This window comes from Anabrus simplex, chromosome 11 (assembly GCF_040414725.1).
Source record: "Anabrus simplex isolate iqAnaSimp1 chromosome 11, ASM4041472v1, whole genome shotgun sequence".
Classification (NCBI taxonomy): Eukaryota; Metazoa; Arthropoda; class Insecta; order Orthoptera; family Tettigoniidae; genus Anabrus; species Anabrus simplex.
In genome coordinates this window covers 116670634-116696019 of record NC_090275.1, presented here as the reverse complement: position 1 = coordinate 116696019, position 25386 = coordinate 116670634, and positions in this window count along the sequence as shown.

Here is a 25386-nt window from a genome sequence, read left to right as displayed (position 1 = left end):
CACAATAAAATCATGAGTTTCCCGATTGGAAGACGTATGTATATTTGAGCATTTCATTCGTTTACTCGCTCTTAAAACCGGGATACATCACATTCTTTTTTCGGTTTCTTCTTATAGCTCTCATGAAACACAGACGGTATATATGATGGATGATTTTCAATATTACTTGGCTTTCCTCCAACAAATATTCACTGCAAATGACGGAGCGTTTGGTGGGTTCCCATGGAGTTCCATCTGCACTGAAATGCAGGAAAACCTTTATTATTATTATTATTATTGTTATTATTATTATTTTTACTATTATTATTATTATTATTATTATTATTATTATTATTATTATTATTATTATTATTCGGCGTAGTCAAGACACGTGCACATGGAAGGACATGAATGTAAATATACGTACCTGCTACAATGTATAATTGAAATGAAATGTACCATTTCAAAGTGTACTTAAATGAACGTGTTCTTGACTTGGCATACCTGGTATGTTTGAAATGTGTGATATGAAATGTGTGATTTACGTCACAAATGAAATAAGGTAGCCTACTGTACTTACTTTATCCTTCCCACAGCCGAAATCCACTTCCTGCATCTGCCCGATTCCTATGGACGGCCAGGAAATGTGTGAAATATAATCCCTTTTCCATGCGTGTTTCTTTGTGTGTTGTGGCAGTTCACCGCACAACAGTTTCTATTTGATTTAGGCATTTTGATACACTACTACTACTACAGTTACACAGCCTGGACTGACTGCTCAAGACAAGATCACCATAATGTTACCGATTTCTTCCGCGAGAGGCGCTGAGAGCGGCCGTGCACGCTCACTATAGCTTAGAGAGGGTCGTCTGAAATAGCAAAGTTTCTTACTCAAAATGCAAATGGCAAAGATGTTGTTTTTTTTATACAGGTACATGCAGTGGCCAAGATATATATATCTGTGCAATGTGTCTCTTTGTTGTAAAACAATTAACTATACCTGCAATCAACCACAAATATCTTACTTCAAGCCACACACAGATGGAGATTGATTCGGTACATTCTATCATCGAAATAAAGAAGAAGAAGAGTGTTCGCATACTGTATTTGAGCCGTCTGGTTGGAACACTGTCATCCGCCTAGCAAGAAAATCACCTTACGAAGTAGAAGAAATGTCACAAGATTTTTTTTAGATTTTAGAAAAGTAAACAATACAACAGTAAATGTTAGTGGTCAAAAAGTAAGACGGATGAACATTGTGTGGTTGAAGTACTTGAAAGAGGATCCCACCCATGTTTATTTCAAGTACAACACGCATGAAGAATTCAACAAAATGCATATTGTAGGAAACAAGAGGTCAGCACTTAGGAGGAAACAGAACTGTAATATAGTCTTTTTTTTCTTTTTTTTTGGTAGGGGCTTTACGTCGCTCCGACACAGATAGGTCTTATGGCGACGATGGGATAGGATAGGCTTAGGAGATGGAAGGAAGCGGCCGTGGCCTTAATTAAGGTACAGATCAAGCATTTTCCTGGTGTGAAAATGGGAAACCACGGAAAACCATTTTCAGCGCTGCCGACAATGGGATTCGAACCTACTATCTCGCGGATGCAAGCTCGCAGCCGCGCGCCTCTACGAGCACGACCAACTCGCCCGGTGTAACATAGTCTTAGAGATGATCTGTTCACAACCTCTTCCAATTTCGGTTGGAAAGTTAAAAGTTTTACAAGATATTTGCAAACAAAGTGTTATTAAATCCCAGTATCATAAATTTAATATGTCCCTGAAGTCAGTCACCACAAGCCAAGAGAGTGACGATGGTCTAGATGATGTTGGCGATTAATCATTGTTCTTTTACTTTATTGATTCTTGCAGTTATTGCTTACATATTTCATCAATGTTATGTCAGTGCCGTTTTTTATTAGCAATATGAAAACATTCTAAACTGGTCTGCCTTGATAGGCATATTGCTTTAGTGATCAGCAGTGATCTACATACTTAGTAACTATTAGTCTTATGATCAGTCTGAAGTTAGCAGAGTCGAGATATAATATTGTGTTGATGTTCTGTTGTACCTTTGGAGTGTTCTACATCACAAACATATTCAGTTTATTAGGCATTTTTTCATTTAAAACGCAAGTTTTTTATCCAGGGTTATGTTAAAAATGTAATAATCACGTTACTATATCGGAACAATAAAAATACGATTTATTATTATTATTATTATTATTATTATTATTATTATTATTATTATTATTATTATTATTATTATTATTATTATTATTATTATTATTATTATTATTATCTCATTTATCTTGGACAGTTTGACTTATGCCTTGCTGTTATTTTAAGATTTAAAGTATCAGACAAGAACTTACGCCATTTGACTCATTGAAAACTGTGAATAACAAAAGGGCGTATGTAAGGAAAAAGAGTTTTAAAATAAAATTAGGAACAATAATATTATAACTTGTTTTGAAGTACTTGCTTTTTGGCTTAATTCGAACCTAAATTAAACCTTTCAATTGCGACATGTCCTGGTACTTATCTCGCACTGGTGATATACTTTAAAAAAAATTGTATAGTGATATTCCTGATTTTCTCAAAATGGCAAAAATGTGGATACGCCCTTATGATCCTAAGCAGGCTCCTACAGTAGAAAGGCTTGGAAATTAATTATTCTTCGTATTTCCTGAAAATTTAATATAATCGTAGGATAGGCATTTTGTGTTAGTTAGTAATTTGAAGAGACATTACCTATGACAAGTTATTTTACTTCCATTTCTTTTTGCTGTATTCGATATTTGAAGTAGTACGGTGGCCTATCGGTTGGAAACTTTCATGGATGTTTAGTCTTATCATTCTCCTGAGCACTGCACCCCTAAATCTATATAAGTTATTTCTAGGTATAAATTGAATGTGAGGAAACACCAATAATAACATCTATGTAGAAAGTAAGAAAACAAAGGAAAAGAAAAGAAAAGGAAAACAAATATCTCCATCTCAGGAATACTAGAAAAATAGTATTTATTTCATTAAGTCCTTCAATTAAGTAAAATAGTCATTTATTCGAATAATTCAATGCTTAGGTCGTTGCAGTTAACTGTATTTGCCGGTAGATGGCTTCATGAAATTATTGTAATTATTTAATTATTCAGTGTAGTGTTACTAAATGAAATTTGCATGTACTGCCAAGTACGATGTTCCGTTACGGAAAAGGTAAATCGACATTCTCATTTGTGTTCCGAAAACGATTTTGTTTGTTTTCCACAACCTCAAGTAAACGATGTACTTGAAGGTATGATTCTACATGATAATGATTTCATAAACCATGTAGTCTTTGTAGTCAGGATTAGTGGATGATTCATAGGTACATCATTTACTGCCTACGGAAAATTGTCAAGCATTATACGGCTTTCTGTGATATATTTAAGTCTTGCGAACAGAATTCATTGTAAAAATTTTCTAAACTACTAAGGTCCAAGAACTCCATGTGTATGGTCACAACGAAAGTGTTAGTTTAAAGGCAAATAAATGATCCTCTGGAGTTCTGTGTATCTTCCGTTACTTTTCTCCCGCATCTTGTATCATTAGTTTCAGTTTTTGTTGCTGCGACAGTTCTCTAGTATTATTTATTTTAACTTTTCAACAATGCACTGCACATCATTTTATTCAACGTGCTGAGCTAGGACCAGATTCCTCTTAGGTGGTGACGCCGTCTCTCAGGGCAGGAGATTTGTATAGGAGTAGGTGAGAGTGTTCGCGGCCGTGAATTATACTAAGAACTGTACCGGCATTCGCCTTAGTGCAGGAGAATGGAAAACCAGGGAGGACCATTCTCAGAACAGCACACGGTGGGGACGAGCCCCTCCTAGTCTCCTGAATTTAGAGGCGCAGTGCCACGGTTGAGCCGTTCCTCCTCTGGTCCGTTCGTCGGTCGGAGTGCACAGCTTTCGGACCACGGACAAGCCATGCCCACCCCCCTCTGCTCGGTGGGCCGGTCGGAGTGCAGAGCTGTCGGACCACGGACCAGACGTAGCCACTTGTGGGCCCAGACCTAATTGTATACAGCTCCACCTGATCCTCGTTATGAAGTTTAACAAAGTCGAACATGAGTTTTGAAAGTTATTTTAATGCTTATTCGGTGTATTAAAAGCCATGGATAAGGGGAAGTGTGGTACTATTTCCTGTAGATATATTTTTTAAACATTCCAGATCTTGCCCCAAGGAATTTCCATAAGTTCGGCGAGTTTACAGACGATCTGGGTGGGAACAAGTTATGCCAATACAAACAGATGTTTTCGGACGGTTCCAAAACCAAGGAGTGGATTTCTAATCGTCAGGAGTTGGATCGATTGGCTGAACGTTCCAGCAGCTGTTTATGGAGACTGATTGACTAAGTTGTGTGTTCATGTCCCTTTCAATGTATTTTGTAACTCAATAAATATTCACTGACCTTATATATAACTTCCATTTTCAAGAAAACCTTGTACGTTATCGTATGAAGTTAACACCAATAGGACTATTAAGCATGTCCGCACGTGGTTAAACAAGAGAGTCAAGGATGGATGCTGGCAATGTGTAAGAAAGGCGACTCGGATTAAGCAGGTGGGACAGTAGATAAGAACGTGACGGGTCACATGATGGACTGGTTTCCACCTCATGTGATTCGCCACGCAAAGAATGGGAGGGAAGCACATTGCCAACTAGGTGTAGGTGGGGGCAGGCATCTGACCCTAGAGGCGTGGCTGGCAGTGGTATCACGGGCTGGACGGGCAGTTTCCTTACCAGGGCGATACCACGACCAGCCAGTTCTTCTTTTAATTAGATGTAGGTAGTATAATAAATAGTTAGCACGTTAGAGTAGATGCAGGGGGTGCCCTAACATGCGATTAGGTTATCCGCCCATGTTAGAGGCAGCTCAGTAGATTTAGTTAGGGGTGGTGCTGTGCATGGTGTCTGGTATCCCGCCCGTGCGGGGCGCCACTAAATTATTTAAAGTGTAATTTAGACATAGAAGATTTAGATTAAATTAGTTATAGATTAGTTGTAGTTGAGTAGTTAGTCTAGCTTTGGAATATTTCCTTTATTCCCTTATACCGATGGTTTGTGACTATGATGGGGTAACAAAGATGTTATATCATATCAATAGGATTATTACTATGCGGTACAGCCTGAAAGAATTAGCTCGAGCATTTCTTATTGCAATAGGCGTGGCCCAGATTCTTTTATATATTCCCTCTAAGAGGACTACAGTGATATACCACAGGACGTTGAGCACAGCCTAGACAAGCGGTGACTCGAGTAGATTCTGACGGAGCAAAGATCACCAGAACAGTGCCAATTACTTGCTAAGTGTATAAATAACTTCACTGGTACTCACATCTGTACGTCCCCAGCCCATGATCGTTGCTATTTCATACACAGGAATGGGATCACCCTGTCGAGGAAGACGGGCAAGTGAAATGGTAATTCCGTTCAACGGCCACGGCTTATCAACCTGCAAAAACCCAATAAAAAAGACAACAACTGCTTTACTGTAGAGGTTAAGACAATACTATAACATTTTAAGGATAAGAACAATGTGGAAGGGGGGAAAAGTGAGCGGAGGCCATAAATAGACTCAACGCCTCGGTTTAAAGGTAAAATAAGCAGTGAAATGTGAAATGAAACACTGGGATCTGTAAATAACTTTGTAACAGACGAAGCCCTCGGCTGTTGAAAAACTCAAAGAAACCAAAAACCAGTCCCCGAGGGACGTTCCTAAATACAAAAAGTATGAACAGAAATGGAAGGCTCAGCTAATTGTGGGAGCTCAATTACTGTAATTCAGGCACTTAGTCTAATATACTACTATCACTTCATAGATCACTACGATTTATGAAAAGTAAAACTCATATTTTATATTTAAATTGGATGATGATGATGATCAGGTGCCATCAAGTCGACTGCTTCCACATGTTTCGGTCTTCAGACCCTTCAGTGATATGTCCACGTTGAATTCATCTCAATGCTGACCGCCATCGTCTTCGAGACCCCTCCACCCTCTAGTCTTTTCCAATAATGTGTCCAAAGTACGATCCTGTAATGACTGCCTCAAGAGACAGATCTGGTTTGAATGACCCATGCATTTGTCTTCTTGCCTGTCCAAGGTATACCCAATAACCTTCACAAGCTCCAGAGCTCAAGTTCATCAATGTGCTTCCTATCTCCCTTAGTTATGGTCCATCCTTCATAACCATATGTAGCCTGAACTATTCTGTACGAACACTTGAAAATCTTAACCAGGCCTTTGAATGCTGCTCTTCCAATGGCAAATCTTCGACGTATTGCTGGAGTGCTTGGGCCACTTCTAAACAACAAAAAGAAACAATTTACCAGTTGTCCTGAGTTTGGTCTTGTAGATATTCATGTTCTCACTCGGTTCTCTGTCCTAGAAATCTTCCTCACTTTCACCAACCGAAGTGGTGTCATCGGCATACCTCAAGTTGATATTCAAACCACCAATCGTAAAACCATGAGGTGACTCATCCAGTCAAGATTTCCTCATGATGTAGTCAGAGTATAGACTGGACGAGTAAAGCTAAACTATACGCCTTTGCGAATGAGGAACCACCTGTATCTCCATACTCAGTTTTACCATTGGCTTCTTGTCCCAACCAGAGGTTACGCATCGGGACAATGAGATGCTAACGTATGCCCATCTGTCAGAGTTCATTCCACATCTCTTCAGCTACCAAAGGCTTGTTGTAATCTATAAAACGCATGTATAGCTCCTTCTAGTATTACTTTGCTGTTTTCATCATCCACTGTACGTCATTAATGAAGTCCCTTCTTCCTTTACCTCTCCTAAAAGCAGCTTCAGTAGCGAAAATTCATGATCCATGTATGGTTCTAATCTTCGTTCTATGATTTTAGTACCACCTTTCGGAAATTTGGTATGAGAGCTGTTGTATAATTGGAGCAATCCAAATGATGAAAATGGATCGTTTCCAATCTGTGACCAAGTTGAGATTTCCAAATTTGTTGACATATACCAGATGTTTCATCCGTCGCTCGCAATATTTCAGCTGCAATTCCATCTGTTGCTGAGTACTTTCTTTGAGCTAATGACTTAAGGGCTATTCTGATGTCATATTCTAATACAAGGTAATACATTTCTATGAGTTCACCATCACTAATCGTTTTTCCATTAGCACCTTCGACCATTCAAATTCTTTCTTGTAATGTATTTCTCATGTGGATATATGTAGGAAGAACTTTCACATGTTCCTTCCAAGTCAGTACAGATGTTATTGTACAGCTGCTTATCTTTGAGAACTTTTCTCCGAAATCTCTGTTTATGAGTGATTCCTTCAGAATGTTGGCTTCTTTCCTTCTCTTCGCTATGTCTACAGTTTCTTTTGTCACCCTATGCGATCTTTCTTTTTCCTATCCCTCAACCAGGTTTTGTTACATTTACCATTAACGATGTCTTTAACTTCACACCAGAGTTCTTCTGGCTCCCGATAAAAGAGATTAACGATTCTTAATAGATATTTTAAAGAGTGGGGGAATGTTTCCAAATGTTGGATGTTTATAACTTTTCTAATCCTTTTAAGTTTGTCTTGTAATTTATACATCAGGAATTCACGATCTGATCCAGACTCTGCACCAGGCCTAGCTTTTGCTGCTGTAATGGAACTTCGCCAACTTTTAGACCCAATCATGTAATCGATCTGATTAACATATTTCCCTTCGGGTGATGTCCAGCTGTACCGCCCACGGTTTGGTTCCTTGAAACATGTTATATCAATGAAAAGGTTATTATATTCACAGAATCTGATAATCTGTTCTCATCTATTCCACAGAGTCCAACACCATCCCCCTCTTTACCTTTCCTAATTTTGGCATTCCAATCGCAATCAGCTGCTTGTACTTCATCATAAAATACATTAACATCATCATCATTAGCCTCGATTTTTGGGGCGTAAACCAGTATTATGTTCATATTGAGAGGTTGCTTTTCGAACGTTGTAAATATCACTCGAACATTTATGACATGATACCGCAGAACACTTCCAGCAGATTGCTGGTTCATTACAAAAGCCACGCCATTCTCTCTCAGTTCCTCAAATCCCGACTAATGTATTACAGTTCTCCTGATTTGAAATGACCCATTCCAGTCCATCGTAACCCGGTAATTCCTGAAAATTCGAGCGTGTCATACCATTTATCACAATTTCAATTTACTTTGATGCATACTCCGCACAATGCATATCCTTACGACTTCGGATTCTGTTTTCGTGAATGCCAGCATCGCCAGTATTCTGCAGGATCTGAGGCTCTTCCTCAGTAACATACTGAGTGCCTTCCAACTTGAGAGTCACATCTTTCAGCACTGCATAATGGTAACTCACTTCTGTCATATTCCACGCAGTTTTATTGGTAAAACTGTAATCTGCGAAAGTGGTTTACCATTGCCTTCCCACTTATGCAGTTGTCATATAAATTATCATCTGCTGCAGACATTCTTCCAACTACTGCTGGTCAGTACAGGAGCCACAAAATTAACCCGCCCACTTCCGCTATTCATGCCTCCACCGAATGGCCAAAATGCACGGGATGGGTGTTCCATTATAAAACGTGCCGTGCATGACCCCTGAGCGTTGCGGCTAGCTGAGGCGTAGTTGAGCAGTCTGACACAGAAAACAGTGCCGTGAAGATGGCTACACGTCGCGAATTAATGGACTTATAATCATCAGCTCACTGTGCATGGTTCACAGCACTTTTGGAGATTACACGCGAACTCCGGTTTCCGATGTCAACGGTGTCGACGGTAGAGAGAGAATGTTACCACCCGCGTAAACTGCCGCACGGGAAGACCACAGGTGTTTAACGAACGGACATCACGTCGCCCAGACAGAACCATATTGGATGCTCGACGGCCTACTGTGAGTTAGATCACCGCCCAATTGAATGTTGGGAGTCAGGAACCCATTTCTACGAGGACTGTAAGGAGGCAACTGCACCGCATAGGCTTCACCAGCCGACGACCAACTCGTGTCTCTTCGCTGACACCTCGACACAGAGCTCAACGACATACATGGGGCCGCCGAATTCGGCAATGGACCATGGAACATTGGTGGCGTGTGGTATGGCCTGATGAATCCCCTTTCCGGTTGTATCGAGCTGATGGGCACGTGAGAATATGGCGTATAGCCCATGAAGGTATGGATTCTGCGAGTCAACAAAGTTGTGTCCAGGCGGGAGGTGGGTCAGTTCCGTTCTCATGGTCGCAATATGGCCCCATTGTCCGGCTGCATGGAGCGCTGACAGGTACACGTTATATGGATATCTTTAAGGCCATCCGCAATCCTTACTGGCCCTAGAGTACCCAGTTGGAGATGCCATGTTTCAACAGGGAAATTCGCCATGTTACCGCTCTGTGGTGGAGCACAGGTGGTGGGAGCACTCCAGATCCCCCTATCTTGATCAAATCGAGCATTTGTGGGATGCTGTCGATGCTGGTGTACGCTCCATGAGTCCCGCACAAACTGCACAAGACCAGTTGTGTGTATTAGTGCAAGATGCGTGAGCCCATCTCCCTCCAGAAAGATTCCAACACCTTGTAGAGTCGATTGCTCGCCGTATTACTCCCACTTTGAGGGCTCACGGAGGAGCAACTCGCTCTTAACGTCACATTCAGTATCTTCCCGTGACTTTTGGCCACTCAGTGTATTTACTCCCTTAGTCCTTCAAAAATATACATTCACATATACCGACCCCCTCGAATTATTTTATATAAAGGGCAAACACACCATCCTTACCTCTCCTCCCTCCATCAAAAACTTATTCCAAATCGCAACTTCCATCTAATAATATATATCTGAAATTAGATCACCTATCTCTTCCTTTACTAGGGACGATATACCCCCAAGATTTCTACCCATCCTCCCTTGTTTCTTTCTCATAGGATTCCTTACCACATATTCCATCCATGTTAAATTTTCCATTCATCAAGCCATGTCTCCATCCTACTTACTTCTTCAATGACCAGCTGTCTTACTAACTCTTACATATTATTTACAAGGCCTATCTTCCACCCTAGTTATTTGGTAACGTCTATTTTCCCTTCCTTCTCTCCCTTATTCTTATTTCCATCAGCTATATTAGCAGTTTTGCTACTAGTTCTCCCCATTCATTCTCTTTCCTCACTGCTCTCTTTCTTTTTGGACGACTTAATATTTTCACCTTTACTCCTGCACTTTTCATTTTCCTCCCCCATAAACCCTTTAGATATAAAGTCCTACCCTGCTCATTACCTCCCTTCCTTCTCTCTCTCTCCCCTCCAGCACAACTCTTCCCGGATTCACTCGGCTGCTCCTTCTTCTCGCCGGTCGTTGATCAGCCATTTCCTCGTCCTCCTGGTCTTCTATACTGTCAATTCTTACACTACACTGGGCATTATTTCCCTAATCACTTTCAGCCTTTGCCCCATCAACACGAACTTGTCCCTTCTCGTCTTTCTTTTCACCTTCAGCTGCCGCTTGTACTTTAGTCTGATGATAGTTTTTATCCATTTCCTGCAACTTATCAACCGACCACTGTCTTCACCATTTAACCTTCCCAGCCACCAGCTGTTGGCCTCTCAGCCCTTGTTGCCCCACTCTCCCCACATGTCTGTTTAGTACTTTAAAGTCCCTACTGGCTTCGCTGCCTATATCCTGTTTCGTCGACACCTTCTCTTCTTTTAGGTTCCCTGCGCTCCTTAAAACAATGTCCGCCATCAGGGTAAATATTAACGTAAGTTCAATTGGCCTAACACCTTTCCTTTTCACTTTTCCCACTCTTTGAACCTCATCGATATCCACCTCACTAGAATTTATCTTTATTTTGATCTGGATCATCTCCATCCCCTTATATACTAGTGTCATTTTATCTTCTTTCACAGCTTCTTCTACTTCTTCCTTCGTTCCTGGATTCCATACGATACTCATCTTCTCAATTTAGCTTTCTCCCACTCCAAAATCTGCACCATCTTGGGCATTCTATCGACCTCCTCCTCGTCGCTCTCTACCTTTCACTGTATCTCTTGCACTTCCTTTGTAATACACTGCCTTAACTTCCTAACTCCTAGGATTGATCTCGTATCATTTCCTTTATTTTGTCTGCTTGATACGCCTCCATTACCATGTCTTTTATAATCTCAATTTCTTCCCACCCAAGGGCGCCTACTGGATCAGGCCCTGGGATTACCTCCAAACCGCCTATTATTAGTAGCCCTACCATCATCACAGCTACCAACGGCCCTCTCATTTTCCCTATTGTGTCTACCTTACCTTCTAACACGTTTCCGTTTTCTTCTTCCTCTTGCACTCCAAATTCTTGTCCTTACTAGATATAGTTCCAGCGTAATCACCATCCTCATGCACTGCCAACTTCCGATACTCACTCAACATAGGTCCAGCGTAATCTACATCCCTCAGCATATCCGGTTAATCTGGTTACTCAATCAAGCCTATGGACACACTCGGCAAGATTTATGCTGGGGGAGGAAAGAGTTCAGGAAAGGAATGAGAACTTCAGACATCAAAACAATAATAGATAAATTGCATATTATAGCAATAGATTATTTTTTATTTGATTGATAAATAGGGTTCCAGAGAGCAAGAGCTCTGTCAAGAGGAACAATACATAGATAATCACAACAATGGCGGATTAACTCATAAGGTCTAAAAGTGAAAGAGTAATAATAGTGGTTTTACATATACTTTAAGTATCACATTTTACCTAATGGATAGAATTATATTAAGTGGATTATTATCAGAGTAACAATACAGGAGGAACAACTTTTTGACTTTTAAGATTTGGAAATGAGAATATCAGAGAAATAACTGTTATACATTTATAGTGCCTAACAGGTACTTCTTAAGCTTATTACGAAATGGCACAGTTTTAGAGATGATTGCTATATTGTCAGGAATGCTGTTATATTCAGATATTAGTAAGTGTTGCACTCCCTTAGTGCCAAACCTTGTTGTATAATTTTGTGGTACACCAAAGCAGATCTTTTGTAGCTCACTTTTATCCATGCCAATCTGAACATATTGTTGTCGATTTGATAAACAAAATTCCTTAAACCAGAGAAGCGAGGGACCTCTCACACCTGCCTTTTCCAGTTTGTATATCATAAGTTCATGGCTAACAGTATCAAAAGCCTTTTTTAAATCAATAAACAGCCCAGCAGTCTTGTAACCTTTATCAATATAATTTTGAAGCTCAATTATAATGTCCATTAAGGCAGGATTCACCCCAGCCTTTTCTCTGAAGCCATATTGAAATCTGGAAAAATAATTGCATTTTTCGAGGTAACTAATAAGCCTAACTTTGACAACAGTTTCTAAGATTTTAGATAATTCAGGTGGTACTGAGATGGGTCGGTAGTTTCCAGGGTCGGATCTATCATTCTTTTTGTGTATAGGAACCACTCTAGAGATCTTTAATGAACCAGGGACAATGCCTTTTGCCAAAGAGCAGTTGATAAATTCAGATATTGGACCAGAGAGTGCTCGATTACAGATTTTGAGAAGTTTACTGGAAATAACATCACTAGCAACTGAGCGAGCATGTTTGAGAGAATTGATTATTGTACACACTTCTTCTGGAGAACATGGTTCAAGGAAAAGGGAATTAGGATGATTATTGATTGTAGCAGTATGTTCAGGATGTGGAACAATATTTGAAGATAGTGTGGCAGGGACTGAGATAAAATGATTATTCAGGGCATTACAAATGTCACTTTTGTCTTCAAAACATTCATTCCCTAGCTTGATACGTGCAATATTGATTGTTGACTTTGAAGGTTTACCAAGAAATTCGTTTATGAGTTGCCAGGTGTGTTTAGTATTGTGTAGATTGTTTTTAAATTGATTATCATAGTACGACTTCTTGAGAGTCCTTTTCAGGGTTGTAACTCTATTGCAGTAACTTTTATTTTCTTCTTTAATTATACTGTTGTGTGGGTGTTTTCTCAATTTACTGTAGAGAAGTGCTTTATGCCTGCAGAGTGATGCAAGTTCTGGTGTGCACCATGCATTCAGAATGGTGTTTGCATTTTGATGATGAAATTTTCTTAACTGTCGATGCATAGTCAAGACCACTTTGAATGTATCTGGTTAAAGCAGCATATGAAGCATTTATGTCCCCACCATCTACCCACTGGAATTGGTGTTGCTCAAAATATGATCTAGCCCTTTCATAATCTATATGTTTATATGAGTGTCGTTTTGGCTCACTGGGAGTAGGCCTATAATTAGATGTTTTTGAAATATGTAAACTAAAGAGCAAGTGATTGTGGTCACTCATATCATCAATGATGTTATCTACAGACCAGTTATTAAGTTTTATGCTGCATAGAAAGTGGTCGATTAGTGAATTGTTTGAACTCAGCCTGGTGGGGTATATTGTGTTACAGTATTTAAGGCCATAGCTGTGCATGAACGATTTATATTCATTAGTTAATACTGCATTTGAGAGTAAATTTATGTTAAAGTCACCAACAACAATTATATTTCTGTTTTATTTTGTTGAGTATTATTTCAATGTCGTCACTTACCTGTGTCCAGTTTGAAGTGAATGGATTGTAAACAGCTATAATAATATAACTACACCCTGACTTAGAAATCTCCAGAACCAGAATATTACGATGCTTTTGGACATTATAGATGATATTACATTGCCACAATTTGTTTTTAGCATAAATTGATACTCCCCCACCCTTAAGTGATTTTTCAGAAGGAATTCTAAAGGAATGAAATGCTTCATAATCTGTGATATTGTAAAAGTTAGACTCATCACCGTTTACAGACAACCATGTTTCGACAACAACTATAAAATCGATATTCTGAATTAACTCTACGCGATCAGCAATCATCTCTAACTTAGTATTTCGTATGCTACGAGAATTGAGATACATTATTCTCAAGGTTGGCGCAATTGTTCCAAGTGAGGTAACCAAGTTACTATATTGAAAGTATGATTTCCATTGTCTTTCTGTCATTAGTGTAGTTTAAAACAAGAGGAAGAGAAACAAATATACATAAATATAAAACATAAGAAGGAATCTGTGAAGACTGACAGCTCATTTAGGCCTAGATGCTGCGAGCCTAATCAATTTTTCAATATCGTCTTCACATTTTATTGTAAATACTTCGAGGGAGGTGGCAGAGATTTTTGCCAGAATCCTCCCTTGTCTCACAAATGCACGTTCAATTCCCTTTGTCCTAGCATCACGAGCCTTCTTGAAGAGAGATTCATTGTAGGGCGTAAGGTGTTCGTTCAAGTATATATTCACTTTTGGACCACCAAAGCCTAGGAGAGAAGAGGTTAGGATCTTCTGGCGTCTTGTTGATTTTTCCAGCGTTGGACAAATCTAACTATTACGGGTTTCACACTGGTTTTGTTGAAAGAAGAAACCCCGTGAACAGTGTCGATGCTGCCTGGATGTATTGGTACATCAAGGATATCTCCAATTTTCTGGACAATTTCGGTTAAGTTTTCTTCTGAGTGGTACGGAATCCCGGATATTTTCATATTATTAGCTCTTTAATATTGTTTTAGTTCTTCAACGTCGAGTCTCAGCTGTGTCACTTCTCCGGAAACGGTGCAGTTATTCGATTTTAAGTCTTGTACTGTGTTGTTCAGCACTATCAGTTCTGATTGCATTTTGCCCAACTCAACACTAAAATCGTCAAATTTGTCACTGACAAATTGGACAGAAGTCTTCAGTTCTTTATACACTGACTCTAGTTCACCAAGTTTGCTTAATATTACGTTGAATTTTGTGGAAATGGAGTCTTGTAAATTTGAGTCTGGTGGAACATCAAGCTCAGTTTCGAGTGACGCCGAGTTGCAGGTCAAACATATCCATAGCCTATCCTTTTTCGGAAGACTAAGGCGGCGATCTATTTCGTGTTTGGTTGACCTCAAGCATTCTTCCTTCATGTGAAACCACTTAAGGCACTTTTTACACTTTACCTTCATATTGTTATCTTTAAATTTCTCGGAGCACTTCACACATCTATCCGCCATGTTGTCACGACTATGAGACTATTATCAGAGAATGCTTTTGACCCTGTAAGCAGAGGGTGGTGGGAGGGGTCGTTGCTTAGCTCGCTAAAATAGGAGAGTGAATCTAAATAATTGATGTCGTACAATAATATAATTCAGAAGTTAAATGCACGAGTAAAATGGAAGAGGACTTAGCGGTGGGAAAGATATATAAAAATTTGTTCTAAAGCAGGGGTACAACTAATCGGCGATATTATTTAATACATTTTATTAACGATATTTTGAAAATGAAAGAAGTGGGAACATGACAAGCCAAGCTCATGTCTTAACAATAAGAAAATTCCTGGCTTCGTCTTCGCAGACAACACCCTTCTTCTATCATTAACATCAGTTGGCATGCAAAGAAGCATCACAAAAACTGTGGAATAATGTACAATATGGAATTGTAAAAATGATATTGAGTAAACGAAAATTATTGTACGTTAAACGATACATAATTTAAAGAGAAAAGAAAGGTTTTAGTTAGGAGGTTAGAGTTAGATATAGTAATTAGGTATAGTACTAACATTTATTGGTAAGTTGAAATAAAAAGAACCGAGAAAAAATGAAAGGACTGGCAGCTTTATCTAGCACCAGATGTCTGGAAAGAAGGATACCAAAATAATATTGTTTATAATCTACAGAAACATTTCTAAATTCACTTGTAAGAGGCAAAGAATCGAACGGATCTGAAATACTTATGATTAGGGAAACTGAAGGAGGTAGTATGGGACAAAGGGTAATAGCAAATACAGTGGAGACAATACGCGACACTTCAGGATTTAGACTTGTTAAAATGGGAGACAAGTCGCAGGTGGCGCTCCTAGTGCCTTGAGCTGAAAATTCGCGCTAAATTCAAATATCAATGGAAATACATATACGGAAATGGATAAATAAATTACGTCTAGAAAGAAAGTGTTACTAAGATATTAACTTCAAAGTTGCTAAAGCAATTAAAACACTTGTCTACAAAAATATTGGCACATTCCTTACACAGATGATTCAATGAGTTTACATTTAAGAGCTGGACAATTTTCCTTTTCACTTGAAGCCTACTAACAGAAAGAAAATCTATATATTCAGCCTCAAAAGCATTCAAACTGTCCCTATAAGCAATACTTGTCATAATGCCATTACATTAGTGTAAAGCAAATTTGCATCATCATATTGTTTCAACAAAATATGTATATTTCTTAAATCACCCATATTTTCTTCAGTGCTTGAGAATGCATTACGGCATTTTAAATGGGGTAACTTGGAACACAACCAGCCACACTCATATGCATATGTATTTTACTGAATTAAATCAAACCCATAGATCACACCTACAACAACACTTTGGTATAGAAGGTTAACTGCTGCACTAATACAATAAAATATGTGTATTATATTTTAAGCCAGTTAAAATATGGGTCGAGCAGGTCAGAAGATTATGAAGTACTATAAAAATCTATTTGTCACGGGAAGAATATAATATATTATACGAGTATGCAAACACAATATTACTTACATTTTCTTGTCACGAGGGAAACGGAAGAAAGACCTCGCATTCTTTTCTACTTCATAGTAACTGCAGCCAAACACAGCACATACCTCTCCCCTTATGTTGAGAGGAGATATCAAGGAATGACACACGCTCCTATTTAATTATGTCAACTCACTGAAAACGCATAAATAATACCAAAAACTTCACACACAAATACACGTTCTCTTATGACAGAATCAGTAGTTCTCAAGTCAATCCGCTAGAGAGAACTCTAATAGCTGTCCCTCGATATCTCTCTGAGTGTCGCGTATTGTCTCTATTGTATTTGGTAATAGATAGTAAGTTCCGTAAAATAATAATGGGGGTAGCAGGATGTACACTTATCAAATGAATCTGAATTTTATGTGGATATATAAGTATACAAGCAGATATAGCTAAGAAAAGTAACCAAATATCGGTTAAGGATAAGAGAGGAAATGTAAGGAGACACTAAATTGAGCATACCAACATCTACACGATGAGTATCGGGTAACCAAGATGAAGATGATACTAGATAGAATAGGAATGGAAGACGCTTGGTGTAAAGAGATCCAGAACCAAGAAACGAAATTGATTACGAAAGTATCTACTAGAGCGAAACGCATTGAGAAACAGACGATTACGTCAGAATGCAGAACCAAGGGAACACTTCTAGGATCCCGTGAAATTAAGAAAAAACTCTCCACAAAGACGGAAGGACTTCATAATAGAAAAATGAAATGAATATTGTTTTGGCTAATAAGAGCCTACTAGAATAAGCGTCTAGAAGAAAAAATGCTGTTGTTATGTAGAGAATTAATGGAGGAGGCACACTTGCAGGGAAGCAGAATCAATTGGGTTCAAGAACCTGGAGAGTACCTTACACATTTACACAATTGTTAAACAAAGAACAGATCGCATCGGGTGGGACAGAAAAAAATTCGAGATACTAAAACCGATGTGACAAAAGAAAATCAAAGCTACGAAGTTCACTTTCAGTATTGTGGTAGTTATTTGCTTAGGTTACAATAGATTAAATGTTTTTTTCCTCAGCTGCTGGAGTTCCGTACGTCATTCAACTAATTTAGTCATCAAATAAGTAAAGCACTCTTTCCCGTTGGTGATTATCCGTGACGTGGAGGGAGACCTCTTTTCATCCATGCATGAATACAGGAGATTCATTAATCATTCTCATATTCACGCATAAAGTTATGCGGTTAATTCATAATGTCTATTGTAAGCTAAGGATAACATTGTTCAGACTAGTCTCACGCGTATCAGTAATTTATATGGGTAAGGTGCGTGTCGTCTTAGACTATATAACAATGTTAAAGTCTAGGACAAAAATAAGGAATCTTAGTAACTACAATTTAGAGCTCGGGTGTAGATAATTAGTAGCGTAATTGTAATGTTTAATTTAGTAATGGATACATGGTTCATGTTTGTGGATCACTGTAGTCACGTCCTAGTTCGTGAACCATGGGCAATGGCTTAGTGGCCTAGTAAGTGGTCCTGAGAGTCGGGATACCAGTTGCTATGGAATGGGAGTGGGCATCTCAGACATATTCTGAGTCGTAGCTCTCCTTGTGTTCAGGCCGCTAGGACTATACAATCCACCGGTGGTCTATAACCAGTTAGAGGAGAGATCCTCACTTGGACTATGTGCAGGTAGGGTAGTATCCTGCTTCATAAATTTACCGAGCTCAGAACATTTTAAGCAAGCCTCGGACCTATGGGAGTATCGGAGTCCCACTCCCATTTGACAGGCGAGGGACTCCTTGGAAACAACTTGGCGAACGAAATGGAATTCGATGGGGAGCTATCAATATTAATGGGGCTTATGGAAGAAAGAAGGTAGAATTGGCTGAGTCAGCAAAGAGGATGCATTTGGATGTGCTAGGAGTAAGTGATATTCGGGTAAGGGGAGGTAACGAGGAAGAGATAGGAGATTATAAAATGTACTTGACGGGTGTTAGAAAGGGAAGGGCAGAGTCTGGGGTAGGGCTCTTTATCAGGAATACCATTGCGCGCAACATAGTTTCTGTTAGGCACGTAAATGAGCGAATGATGTGGGTAGATTTGTCAGTTCGAGGAACTAGGACTAGAATAGGGAACATGCATAATTTTCAAAAATATATTTTTGTAAAGTACACCTATGAAATAGTATGTAAACGTATTACAATGAGGTAAGTTGACTTGTTTTCCACCATTAACAAAAATGTTCAAAAGTGCTTTTCTGCAAGGCGAGTGAAACGGCCTCTGACGTAAGCGGCGCGCTGTGACGTCACGATCCAGTACCGTATGCAGCTCTACCAGCCAGTGTGCATCAGCCGTTACTAAAAGCCGATTGTTTATTATTCGTGATCGCGAGTAACTTCAACATGACAGAAGAAAGGTTCAAAACAGCACAGTCAGACAATCTATCATGTGTAGATGGCATCATTCTTGAAAAATAGTGACTTTTGTGGCCGCAGAAATTCGCGGGTAAAAAGCAAGTTTGTAAGTGGCATCTTTTATATACGCGCAATGTACTGTAACTCATAGTATTAGGATAGCAGCGAACTTGGATAGAAACCACATCACTTTCAACATTTCCTTCTAGACTGATTCCCATATTAAAGAATAACATTATATTTTCGGGCTTTCAGCATTAGTAAAGTAAGAAATCGGATTTCAGTACTAACATAAACATATAGGTAGCATTATAGTACTAGTCCGCCTCTGTGGTGTAGTGGTTAATGTGATTAGCTGCCACCCCCGGAGGCCCGGTTTCGATTCTCGGCTCTGCCATGTAAGTTGAAAACAAATAGTACGAGGGCTGGATCGGTGTCTACTGAGCCTCGGGAGGTCAACTGAATAGAGGGGTTTCGAATCCCACCTCAGCCATCCTCGAAGTATTTTCTCGTATTTTCCCACTTCTCCTCCAGACACCCTTCCGATCTTCCCATCCTCCAACAAGGCTCCTGTTGGCATAGCAGGTGAGGTCGCCTGGGCGAGGTAATGACCCTCCTCACCAGTTGTATCATCATACCCAAAGTCTCACGCTCCAGTACACTGCCCTTGAAGCGACTGAGGTGAAATCCCTCGCTGAGTGCGAGGGAAAACCAAACCTGAAGGATAAACTGGTGAAGAAAGAAAGAAAGAAAGAAAGAAGATCATAGTACTGTAGGTCTATAATATATCATTCCCGAAATAATATATATTTATGGTTGGGGCAACTGGCCTACCCACTTCCACGGCCCATGAAAGAGAAACATTAAATATCTTTGAGGAGGGAAAAAGTTAAACATGATAAAGATAAAGATAAATATGACTTCATCTAGTTTTCGCAAGTCGGGTTGAGTGGTTCAAATGGTTGAGGTGCTGGCCTTCTGACCCCAACTTGGCAGGTTCGATCCTGGTTCAGTCCGGTGATAGTTGAAGGTGCTCAAATACATCAGCCTCGTGTCGGTAGATTTACTGGCACGTAAAAAAACTCCTGCAGGACTAAATTCCTGCACATCGGCGTCTCCGAAAACCATAGAAGTAGTTAGCGGGCGTAATGCCAATAACATTAATTACATTTGGCTTTTAACAAGCTGAGCATATCACGCAAGAAAAGTGTCTTGGTGACATTTTAGTCGTTCAATACAGGAATGTCTTTGGGTACTGTGACTTTTATTTTTTGCTTTACATCGCACAGTCACAGATAGGTCTTATGGTGACGATGGGACAGGAAAGGCCTAGGAATGGGAAGGAAGCGGCCGTGGCCTTAATTAAGGTACAGCGCCAGCATTTGCCTGGTGTGAAAATGGTAAACTACGGAAAACCATCCTCAGGGCTGCCGACAGTGGGGTTCGAACCCACTATCTCCCGGATGCGAGCTCACAGCTGCGTGCTCCTAACCGCACGGCCAACTCGCCCGTTATTTTTATCCTTCAGTTTATTGACTTGGCTTGTATACCCTAAAACTTAGGCTAAGTTGGATAATATTTTAAACACCAACATCACTGTTTTCACCTGTGTGCAGTTATGTTATTTATTTCACTAATATTATGATAATTATATATATATATTTCTTTGCTAGGGGCTTTTACGTCGCACCGACACAGATAGGTCTAATGGCGACGATGGGAGAGGAAAGGCCTAGGAGTTGGAAGGAAGCGGCCGTGGCCTTAATTAACGTACAGCCCCAGCATTTGCCTGGTGTGAAAATGGGAAACCACTCAAAACCATCTTCAGGGCTGCCGATATTGGGATTCGAACCTACTATCTCCCGGATGCAAGCTCACAGCCACGCGCCTCTATGCGCACGGCCAACTCGCCCGGTTATAATAATAATTGTTATAACTGAGCAATGTTAACTTATAAGACCCCAACAGACAAGCATTGATTTTGTGTAGAGATATATATTTGTTAAATTCACGTTGTTTTCTTTCATGACGTACACACCTATTTTTTTAATATTATACAGTATTTAGCTACAGCCTAAATTTCTTTACAAATGTGAGCTCTTCAATAAATACATAAATAACTGTCGCATGCCAAGATAAACTGGTATAATTAGAGCTGTCAATATGGTTCATAACCCCTTTGGTTTATTACCTAGACATGGATCACCCAAAACATAGGTTAGATTTGGAGAATACTTTAATAATCAGCATTAATTAATGCACTGTTTATTACTTTCATATTCCAAGATGTAAATGAAACATTTAACTAAAGCATTATACATTAAAATTCAAAGTGTTACCACTAGAACAGCTGACATGGAAAAGTGATTGAAAAGTCAAACAAATTCAACTTACGTTAAAATGATCTTAAAAAAATAAACTGTAGACTTTTCCGATATATCACCAGCATTTCTCCGGCTAGCCAAAATCCATTTCTCCCTAGTTTTGGCGTCTTTGGAACATTTATAAACAATTTGTTTGAGATGGTATGCGATATGCTATTGCTCATCGGAACTATACACCATTTATAAGTTTTCTGCCTCACTGTCTGCGCAGGATTCATTTTAAGTCTAAAATAAACCACTCAGATTATTATCCAATGTATAGACTTACAATTTAAGCAAACCAGACATTAACATAAAGTAGAAATACGCTAAGTGTATCCTGCTTCTCACAGCACACTATGTGTTATTTCGCTTGCTAATTCAGTCAACCTGTACGATGACGTCAGACCAATGAGATCGCGTACTTGCGTGACGTGACATTTTTGTACATTAATTTAGAATTTTATCATGTTTGGAGTTATTATTTGTACATTCTGATCACATTTTTGAATTCTACGTGAAATTTTGAATCAGATTAGCATATTTTAATTAAAACACCGGATCATGCCTGTTCCCTATTGTGTCCGTGTATTCACCATGTGAGGGTGCAGATGAGGATGAAGTGGACCAGTTTTATGAAGCATTGAGTGACATCGTGGTCACGGTCAACAGCAAGGATAGAATAGTGCTAATGGGCGATTTTCAATGCGAGAGTTGGGAATAGAACTGAAGGATACGAAAGGGTGATTGGTAAATGTGGGGAAGATATGGAAGCTAATAGGAAAAAGAAGCGTTTGCTGGACTTCTGTGCTAGTATGGGTTTAGCTGTTACGAATACATTCTTCAAGCATAAGGATATTCACCGCTACACATGCGAGGCTAGGGGTACCAGATCCATAATAGACTATATCTTAACAGACATCGAATTCAGGAAATCTGTTAGGAATGTACGAGTTTTCCGCGGATTTTTCGATGATACAGACCACTATCTGATCTGTAGTGAACAAAGTATCTCTAGGCCTAGGGCAGAGAAAGTGAAATCTGTCTGCAAAAGAATAAGGGTAGAAAATCCCCAGGACGAGGAAATTAGACTGAAGTACATGGATATGATTAGTGAGAAGTTTCGAACAGTAGACAGTAAGCAGGTTCAGGATATAGAAAGTGAATGGGTGGCATACAGGGATGCTGTAGTAGAAACAGCAAGGGAATGCCTAGGAACAACTGTGTGTAAAGATGGGAAAAGGCGAACATCTTGGTGGAATGATGAAGTGAGAGCAGCTTGTAAACGTAAAAAGAAGGCTTATCAGAAATGGCTCCAAACAACGGCCGAGGCAGACAGGGATTTCGTAGATGAAAGAAACAGAGCGAAATAAATAGTTGTTGAATCCAAAAAGAAGTCTTGGGAAGATTTTGGTAACAACCTGGAAAGACTAGGTCAAGCAGCAGGGAAAACTTTCTGGACAAAAATAAAGTATCTTAGGAAGGGAGGGAAAAAGGAAATGAACAGTGTTTTGAGTAATTCAGGTGAACTCATAATAGATCCCAGGGAATCACTGGAGAGGTGGAGGGAATATTTTGAACATCTTCTCAATGTAAATGGAAATCATCCTTGTGTTGTTGCGAACAGCCAAGCTCATGGGGAGGAGGAAAATGATGTTGGTGAAATTATGCTAGAGGAAGTGGAAAGGATGGTCAATAAACTCCATTTTCATAAAGCAGCAGGAATAGATGAACTTAGACCTGAAATATTGAAGTATAGTGGGAAGGCAGGGATGAAATGGCTTCATAGAGTAGTAAAATTAGCGTGGAGTGTTGGTAAGGTACCTTCAGATTGGACAAAAGCAGTAATTGCACCTATCTTAAGCAAGGGAACAGGAAGGATTGAAACAACTATCGAGGTATCTCATTGATTAGTATACCAGGCAAAGTATTCACTGGCATCTTGGAAGGGAGCGTGCGATCAATCGTTGAGAGGAAGTTGGATGAAACCAGTGTGGTTTCAGACCAAAGAGAGTCTGTCAGGATTAGATTTTCAGTATGCGCCAGGTAATTGAAAAATGCTACGAGAGGAATAGGCAGTTGTGTTTATGTTTCGTAGATCTAGAGAAAGCATTGGACAGGATACCGAGGGAGAAGATGTTCGCTTTACTGGGGGACTATGGAATTAAAGGTAGATTATTAAAATCAATCAAAGGTATTTATGTTGACAATTGGGCTTCAGTGAGAATTGATGGTAGAATGAGTTCTTGGTTCAGGGTACTTACAGGGGTTAGACAAGGCTGTAATCTTTCACCTTTGCTGTTCGTAGTTTACATGGATCATCTGCTGAAAGGTATAAAATGGCAGGGAGGGGTTCAGTTAGGTGGAAATGTAATATGCAGTCTGGCCTATGCAGACGACTTGGTCTTAATGACACATTGTGCCGAAAGCCTGCAGTGTAATATCTTGGAACTTGAAAATAGGTGCAATGAGTATGGTATGAAAATTAGCCTCTCGAAGACTAAATTGATGTCAGTAGGTAAGAAATTCAACAGAATTGAATGTCAGATTGGTGATACAAAGCTAGAACTGGTCGATAATTTCAAGTATTTAGGTTGTGTGTTCTCCCAGCAAGTAAGTGAGATTGAATCAAGGTGTCGTAAAGCTAATGCTGTGAGCTCGCAGTTGCGATCAACAGTATTCTGTAAGAAGGAAGTCAGCTTGCAGACGAAACTATCGTTACATCGGTCTGTTTTCAGACCAACTTTGCTTTACGGGAGCGAAAGCTGGGTGCACTCAGGATATCTTATTCATAAGTTAGAAGTAACAGACATGAAAGTAGCAAGAATGATTGTTGGTAAAAACAGGTGGGAACAATGGCAGGATGGTACTCGGAATGAGGAGATAAAGGCTAATTTAGGAATGAACTCGATGGATGAACCTGTACGCATAAACCGGCTTCGGTGGTGGGGTCATGTGAGGCGAATGGAGGAGGATAGGTTACCTAGGAGAATAATGGACTCTGTTATGGAGGGTAAGAGAAGTAGAGGGAGACCAAGACGACGATGGTTAGACTCGGTTTCTAACGATTTAAATATAAGAAGTATAGAACTAAATGAGGCCACAACACTACTTGAAAATCGAGGATTGTGGCGACGTTTAGTAAATTCACAGAGGCTTGCAGACTGATCGCTGAAAGGCATAACAGTCTATAATAATAATGTATGTATGTATGGATACATTAATACAAACTCACGTGCTTTTTTCTGACAGCTCTCATCCGCCATCTTTAATCAAGAGAGCGCCGTGCTGCACTCTATGTGGTGGCAGCAAATTCGAAGTGCTTTACAAACTCACGTGCTTTTGTCATCCGACATCTTTAATCAAGAGAGGACCGTGCTGCCCTGTTTGTGGTGGCGGACAATTCGAAGTGCTTTACAAACTCACGTGCTTTTTGACAGCAGTCATCCTTAATCAACAGAGCACCGTGCTGCTATCATGCGGGCAATTTCGTTAGCTGTCATACGCCGTCTTTAAACTAGAGAACACCGTGCTGCCCTCATGCGGGCAATTTCGTCAGCTGTCATCCACCATTTTTAACCAACAGAGCACCGTGCTGCCCTCATGCGGGCAATTTCGTTAGCTGTCATCCGCCATCTTTAATCTACAGAGCACCGTACCACACTCTTGCGACCGCCATCCGTAATCTACAGAGCACCGCGCTGCACTCTGTGGTGGCGGACAATTTGAAAAGCTGCTAAGAGAGCATCGTGTTAGCATCTTTATTCTTTGACATGTGGTGGCGGCAAATTCCACATCCGCCATCTGAGAGCACCGTGCTACGCTCTTGATCGTAGTAGCGGACAATTTAAAAAGAAGCTATTAAGAATATATAATCGAACACTGTACTCGATACAACATATGATCAAAACATCGATTTGTTCTAAGAGAAAACAAGAGTACAGGTTTGATGGGCTTGCGTATGATAGCGATTATTTGCTTAGCATAACTTGCACCTAACATGCTTGTTGTTACATCAGGAATGTTAACTGGCTAAATCCTACACTTTCAGCGCTAG